Below are 8471 nucleotides of genomic sequence, written 5' to 3'. Positions count from 1 at the left end.
GATTTTTTTTTTTTGTATTTTAGAATTTGCGAATATTATCGGAGAATTTAATACTGTTATGTAAAATAACTATATACTACTAAACCAAAATATCTAGTGCAGTATCCTACTATCCTAAATGACCACTTATAATTGTAATTCTTGTTAAAGGAGAGTAGCGTCCATCACATACAAAATTATCCTTTTAACCACCGTATATAAAAGCCTAGTTAAGTGAACACACGATCTCTTGAACGACCATTTGTTGGATGTTTTAAAAAGGACAACTAAGCTTGCACTACTAACATCTTGTTAGAAAGGTGTTAGTGCATAAACACCTTGACCACATTCTTAAATGTGTTAGTAAAGATGTATTACTTTTGAGTGCTATAAATGTTTGATAATATTGCTTTCTGGTACAATGGACGTCTTCACATGTTTACCTTCGTTGAGGTCATGGAAAGTGACATGTCTTAGTATTTAATTTCTTGCAAAGGTACTCGAGAGCTAACCGAATGAAACGTTGTTAATGTTAAAACGACAGACTGGAAAATGCACCTAATCAACAGTGCTTCTTCTTGACCTACTCTAATCAGTGGAATAGTTAGAGTTTGTTATCAGACCTCTTAAACAGCATAAGCTGAACCCAGCAAATATAAACTGTTTTCGACAGAACGATCTCCATATTTTGGTATCTCGTGTGACCTACCAAAACTGAGTGCTTTTAATTCTTAAAATAAAGAAAGAACAAACAAAAATAACTAAACTGTTTCTCAATCCTACAACCCTAAACTAGTAGTTTCAGTAGTAACATTTCAAGAAGAGTCGCGTTAACCATGAAATTCATAACTGAAAATAACAGTAATGAATTATCTTCATATATACCACTCAAAAAATAAGGGTAAAATATATTTACTTCTTAGAAAATCAAACCTATTATTGTTATAGAAGGAAATATAAGTTGACGAGATGAATTTGTCTTATCTAACAATTTTACAAAAAATAAAATTGACTAGAACAACTCAAAGGTTTATAACTACAAACTTAACAATAGAAAGTAAGTCCAAGAATACCCTTCAATCAGAATATGGGAAAACAAATGTTGAAAGTAAATCGACTAATCGTATTACACGATCCAACTAGCCGGACAAAGTTCAACACAATTTGCACAAATAATGGAATATTGAAGTAGTCGATATCTTGATTTTATAATTCTAAAACATAGGGACATTTCGAAGACAGAATGAAGAACTTCAGGTAGGACAAACTAAAATAGGACTGTGCACATTTATGGTTAGAAGCTATCCACATGTACCCATAAACCGAGAAATAATAGATATGTAATATTTCTCAACTTCGGTCGTCTTGGAACAGAAAATAAACTGGCCTAGTTGGAATCCATCGACGGCAAACACGAAACCATCAATATTTCATTGAGTGAACATTGGATATTTGTTTCAATTAATAATTAATTCTCCATGTTTTCAACTACTGAAAGAAAACATAAAATATATTTCAAAATTATTCCAGTCAAAAATACGTTACTTCAGTAGCTGAATTATGTTTGTTATTTCTAGATCACAAACTATTTAAAACTTGTGTTTCAGAGAAACCTTTTATCTGTAATGTAAACATATTTAAGACGTTAACCTTTTTTTCACGCTAATTCATAATAAGCGTATGTGAGGTTAATGGTTAGAATTAGGTTCGTACTTACTTCGGTCTATTTTATTTCTCATACATAACTTCAAACATGACGTCATATTTAGAACTGTGAATGTTGAACATGTTCACCGTACACTAGAGCACTTACTTTAAATAAGTTTCTAATCTAGTTACTTTGGAATAACTTATTCTTGCATAGTTAACTTTTAACTTCAAAGAAATGTAAATACACATATGGCAAGGAGATTCTGAAACAAGCGTTGCTTGTTCACAAAGAGTTGTAGCGAAAATATGTGTGCCTAGAACGGTTTATTTCATGCAGTAACCTTGATTTTTTGGCGTCGAGAAAGATCGATGTGTGTAAATCGTGTTCTGTTTAGTGAACGAACGATGATGAAATATCCGAAAGGAAAAAAGTTACGAAATTGTTAGAAAGAATAAAAAATTCAATGTAGTATTAGTTGTTTTTTTACTTGCATGGAAATTATATTTAAAAATACATTTTAAGAAATCGATACGCAAGCACTATTAAATTATGAGAATAGAGACCCTATAATGTCCAATGTACTGGCTTTTTCTTACTCTCGTCTGTCCATTTCTAAACAGACCCGAAAAGAAAGAGAAACAAGTTAAATACTAGTGTTTCAACATATATCTGTTAAAGTTATTGCTATAAATGCTGCCTGCTATTTAAATAATTCTAATAATATTGATTAATTATGACGAGTAGAATCAGTTACGAACGCCCTCCACAGATGAAGCAGTTTCCTGGAATGTTAATTTTTTACTGCTTTACATGACTTTCATAGTAACTCTAAACCGTTTATATTTCTGTTTCTTATTCATTTTGATCTTCGGAATAGCTGGCTTATGTCACTGATATGTATGGTATATTACAAACTAAAGACGTAGGTTTGTAATATTATCCAATACCTTGAAGTTAGTAGAAAACCATGTAGTTTTTCAGTCGTGTGAAATATTACAATCCCAATGTTTAAAATAAAAGCAGAATCATATTATCGTGTTGCTGAAGTATCAACAGAGGAGAGAAAACAACGATAGTTTAAACACATTCAAAACTACTAACATTTTAAGAAAAACACTTCAATCATCTATTCCAATTTTCTGCAATACTTCTATAACGGGTTACTGAGTAATGGTTTTTTCAGTTGGTCTTTTATTAGTTATAGGGAAATTAAATTTTTCTTGCATAATCATAGCAATATTAATAACTAGGTCCGTAAGCAATGAAATATAAATTATTTTATCAAAGAGTTTATCATACTGTTACGTATTATAACTTATTTTGGACGAATTTTTGATTTATTATGTAACATACGTAATGTATTACGGTTTCGAATAGTCGGTAATTTGAATATGAATTTAGAAGTCAAATAAAAGTTCAAATGTATCAAATTTATAATATTTGTCAACAAGATTGAAACACGATTTTTCTTTCTTAACACAAATATATTTTAATATACAAAAAACATCACAATTTTTAATAACCGTATTACAAATAATGGTTTATATACCAGAGTTTTACAAACTTCCAGACATTACTGAGTCTTATATCTGCTCTGGAGCTGAATATTTTGTCGACGATCCAGTTTCATGACGAGTAAATTAATTCTGAGTTGATATTGTCACACTTCGTTCAAGCTAACTAGGTTGGTTGGCCTCACACCGCTTCCAAGCTTGCTTTTCACCGACGAAGATATTTAATGTGCTCGTAGACATACTAACGTCCAAAATTAATTCACTGAAGTTGCACGAGTCGGAATGTTCAAAATCTATAAATGTTCCTGGTCAAATTCTTTAGTTTTCCGATTAATAAGCGTTAATCACAATTATAGCTATTGAGGATTATAGTGTACTGACTGTAGCTGACCGATAATAATAATTGTCTCTTGATGTGCCGGTTTTATTTACCAATCGCGGAATATTGTTGAACTTTCAACACTGTTCGAAAACACGCTAGAGTTTTCGTAAAACAAATGTTATTGATTCTTGCTCTCGAGAATATTCTACAGATTTAGAGAACAGACGGGACTTGCGCAATGCACATCCAACAATAAATGTAAAAAAGCTATACTGAAACAAATGTAGGTATTTATAAAAAAAACGTATATCGATAAATCCGTCACAGATTAACAATAAACATATATTGTATTTTAAATTTTAAACACAGTCGTGAAATAAGAACTCTCTCTTTCTTAACCTGAAAATGACCCAGGAAGGTCGAAACGTTGTTCTCTCCTTATCAGTAAAAGTGTTATTACCCATACCAGCCGTTCTGAGATACATTTTTATTTCAAATGGGTTTCTCGTCATCAAGAAAAACCTGTAGGTATTCTTCGATATTGCACATTAATATTTATGACTGGAAATTGAACACCTGTTATCAGTTTTCTGAGCTATTCTAAAATAACAATAATAAGAACGTGGACTGAAGATTCGATAAAAATAAATAATGGGCCCGACAAGGCCAGCTGGTTAAGGCTCTTGACTTGTAATCTGAGGATGGCTGGTTCGAATTTCTGTCACACCAAACATACTCGTGCTTTCAGCCGTGGGGGCGTTATAATGGACGGTCAATCCCACTATTCGTTAGTAAATGAGTAGCCCAAGAGTTAGCGGTGGGTGGTGATGACTAGCTGCCTTACCTCTAGTCTTACACTGCTAAATTAGGAACAGATAGACCTCGTGTAGCTTTGCGCGAAATTCAAACCAAACCAAACCAAACCAAACCAAACCAAACCAAACCAAATCTAAATAATGTGAGACTGGATAAGTTTTTGTTTGAGTACGTTTTTAAACACATTGATAGTTTCACAAACTGGGGAAGACTATCACAGTAAAAACATAATGTTTTAGTTCAATCTGCAATGTCTTGATTAAAAACGGTTGATACTTATGTACGATGTAGCTGTAAATGAATTAGAACATATAATATAAATTAAAACCAAATTCAGAACGCCGGTTTTACGGTTTATTTACTGAACACATAAGACATATTTTTAAGTCTGGCAGCTTTTAAGAGGTTTATTATTAGTGATTTTTTTTTCTACAAGAATATCCTTCTCCACATGGCCACTGTGAGCTTTAGGCTTGTCTTGAGGTTCTCTGGATCACTGAGACTTAGTTTTGTTTTCATTTTGAGAATAACAGAAATGCCTAGTAATAACAACTTGTGGCTAGTCTGATAAAAACAAAACAGCTTCTTTAGAAAGGCCAACAGTTTGGAGTTGTATAATGAAAGTCACAACTTAAAATGCCTGTTCAGCTCGGGTTTTGATAAGTCTAAAGTTCACCTAGTGATATAGAGTTACAACTAAAATGTACTCCAGATAATAATTAATTTGTTCAAGTCCGATTTCTGCAGACATCTCTATATAATAATTTTGTAGACTAGTTGGAGTGAGAAGGTGAAGAAAACTACAGAAGGTGTACAACACTTTTTTACGATAACATGTAACTAAAATTATTAAAAGTTTAGGTGTTTACAAAAGCCGGTGTTAAATTCGGATTTGAGACTACATTTCAACAGATCTCGTCGAGTGCTTTATAAAAACATCATCATCCACCGCCAACTCTTGGGCTACTCTTTTACCAAGGAATAGTGGGATTGACCGTAACATTATAACGCTCCCATGACTGAAAGGGCGAGCATGTTTAGTGTGACAAGGATTCGAACCCGCGATTCTCACATTACGAGTCGCACGCCTTAACACGCTTGGCCATGCCGGGCCACGCGATCACATATGGCACAAAACAGAATACACGAGAAATCTAATAATCAGATATAAAAACTGTCAACTGACGTCAGAGAAAAATTATTTGAATGTGTGTGTGAATTTATGATATGTATTTAAGAAACTCACGCCTGTCGAATTCCATGGTGCTTTTAACATTTTTTTTAATAGAAAATTTCTAAATTTTAAAATATCACACCTCAGTTTTCTATAATGTTCCCTGAAGCTTACATATCTAAGGAAAAGAGGTCGTTCTTTATGCAGCACGTGTCACCAAAACATTCGCGAATATTGACGCAGGAATATAGTGATTACAAATAGAAGAAGAGAAAGTGGAAAGGTAGTAAAAGAAATTTCTCTGAGTTTATAAATATTGTTAGATTTTATTGTAAGTTGTTTTTATGGTAGAGGAAGTATGAGAAAATTATGCATTTTGAACACTTCAAACTATGCTAAAGTCTGAACAGAAAAGTACGTGAGTTTTTAATGTTGAACCTTATAAGTTTTATTAATGGTATGACATTTTACTGCAGGCGATACAGTTATTAGTATTACAATTACCTCATAGATAGCAGGGGTATATTATAGATAAGTAACAAGTGTAATGAGATTCAGTATCGGATTTTTATAAGATATTTTATACATAGCTTAAATTGTTTCCAAATATTTCTTAACGTTATATTTTTGTTTATATTGTAATGAAACCACAATCGACTCGGTTGACTTTTGTAAACATTACTAATGAAAGGCGTGGTTTTTACGTACAGTACGTGCAGGTCAAGGACTGTATACTTTTTTTTTCTCCTGGAATTTTGCAGATGTCTTCTGTTATTACTGGAATATGCAGAATCAAAGAATTTGCGAGATTCCAAATTAAAATTTTTATGTCTGTAACATTCTCTATATATTTTCAGAATAGTTTACTTGTATTAGCACTACTTGGACTAATCAGATGTAATTTACAGGCATAATTATGTTATACTTACATTCTTAAACGAAATTATTTTCATGAATATTTCTCCTTTTTTATTTCCATTTCTAAAAATATCTTTCAATCACATCAAAAGAATAAATGTTTAAAATATGCTCAAAATTCTGATTACACTTTACAGATTCCCTTTTATCAGTGTTTTACTTCCTAAATAAATGAGAACCATGAATCTGTTATACCATTTGATATGATTTGATATATAAGAATGGTTTAGCAGTTTATAGAAAATGTAGTTGTGTTACTCCATGTTGTAGTTAATCTACAAAAGTTTAAAGTAGTGACACATTTGAAACATTTTCAGAGTTATTCATTAATTAAATTCACCATTAAAAGCATCTGCTGGTATAATGTAATGGTTGCTATTTGTGTTTTGTAAGAATTACCAAGTATCCCTGAAATATATTTTAATATAAAAGCATTTCTACACAAGTTAAATTGAAATAGCTTGCACATCAAGGTGGATTTAAGTTTCAAGTTGAAGTTAAGTAACAAAAGGTAAAGAGCTTGCATTTTGAGTCCATGGACAGTTTGTGCTTTGGTAACTCTTTCCTTCTGTTATCTTTCATGTGAAACATTTGGTATATGAAAGAGCTATTTAAAATTCCTTTTGTGCTTATAAAAAAATGTTTAGCCTAGTTTTAAATCTAAGTTAGGAAATTATTGACTTTATAGCTTAACAATTCATAATTTCTGATTTCACTTGCATCATTTAAAACATTATAAATTACATTTAAATGTAAAATAATAAAACATGTAACATAAATGTTACATAAAAATGAGAAATAACTGTAATTTTTGTAATAGAAGAATAGAATAATACATATAAAAAACTGTTGAATAAAAACAAGTTATTGCAAAATTGAGCAGCTGTGCAGGAATCTCACAGTTGAGCCTTATCTTACACTGTAGTGTTGGTGAGTTCCATGTTTGCAGGGTGTTGGAATGAATTTGTGGAGTTCCAAACACAACTGTTGATTTAGTCTGTAAAGAGTCATAGAATTTTTTAATACTGTTACTTTGTGATTTATCAAAAGCTGGATTTGAGGCCAGTGAATTGTATCTATTTGTCTCTATAACTGGGAGAAGTGTGTTTTTACCTTCTCAGTAGTTATACTCTTAGGAAATATTTGTTTTGACTTGAGTGCTGTTATGTACTGAAATTATCATAACCACTTAAAGTTTGTTGATATAACAGCTATAGATAGATGATAAAAACAACCAATGATTAGATAACCAATAACAGCAGCAGAACAAATGCAAGAGAAACAAATAATTCCTTAATGTGTTAAGGAATTAAGAAATTATGAATTATGTTTGTCTTTCTCCTTCACTTAATTCATTACCATTTCTATAATGCAACTATGTTCATCATTAAATTGGTTCTTATAACCCTTCATAGAGTTAAATTTTACAATTAGTTTCAATCTAAACAATTATTCTTTTTTTAATTATTACTATTAACTCTAAATAAAACTTGTTTCTTGACAAGCGATTCAGTTTGTAAAGGTCTTAGCAAATTACCATTATAACCAAGGTCAAACAAATTTTATTAAATATAACAACAGAATAAAAAACAAACAAACAATCAAACAACAAAAATGTAGATTTTATCATTTACAAAAACAATTAGTAAACCCATGTCTGGTCAGGACAAGATAAACATGTTAATAAACAAGACAACATGAATTTCTTTGGGATTAATTTTAGTAAGTATCAGAAGAAATTAGGAAAAAAACCTAATTCAACAAAGAATAACATAGGTTGAAAATTAAACCACTTCTCTATTCAAGAACAATACTGAGCAATAATTAAGAATAATTGTTTTTTAACTAACAACATCTCATGAACTTATCCATTTTTAACATCAAGGATGTGGTTAGACCGAGAGGTTATATTTCATGTGACTTGCTATACCACAGATTTACATAAGCTTTCACAACATTAATATCCTGAATGTTATTGCTGTATTAATTGCCAGGGAAGCACCTGTTCTTTCTGTGGTTGGATGTCTGATCTCTATTTGTGGACTCTGTACAATATTCATTTTCATATAGTGTCATCTTTTCCTCACAGACAAAGTT

General features: G+C 31.3%; 1 protein-coding gene across 2 annotated transcripts in view; it reads left to right on the top strand.

Annotated features, from left to right (window-relative positions):
* Positions 1-5604: 5604 nt before the first annotated feature.
* LOC143223760 (uncharacterized) overlaps positions 5605-8471 on the top strand; it is a 45880-nt gene continuing 43013 nt past the window's right edge. The window contains exon 1 of one of the 2 annotated variants that reach the window (XM_076452161.1): positions 5605-5739. The gene's annotated coding sequence lies outside the window, so the exon portion shown is untranslated. Of the gene's footprint in view, positions 5871-8471 lie in introns of both variants that reach the window. The other variant, XM_076452160.1, reaches the window with a different exon arrangement.

Source organism: Tachypleus tridentatus, chromosome 8 (genome assembly GCF_004210375.1).
Source record: "Tachypleus tridentatus isolate NWPU-2018 chromosome 8, ASM421037v1, whole genome shotgun sequence".
Taxonomy (NCBI): Eukaryota; Metazoa; Arthropoda; class Merostomata; order Xiphosura; family Limulidae; genus Tachypleus; species Tachypleus tridentatus.
The sequence above is the reverse complement of the archived record's forward strand: the minus strand, read 5'-3'. Positions and strand labels throughout refer to the sequence as shown.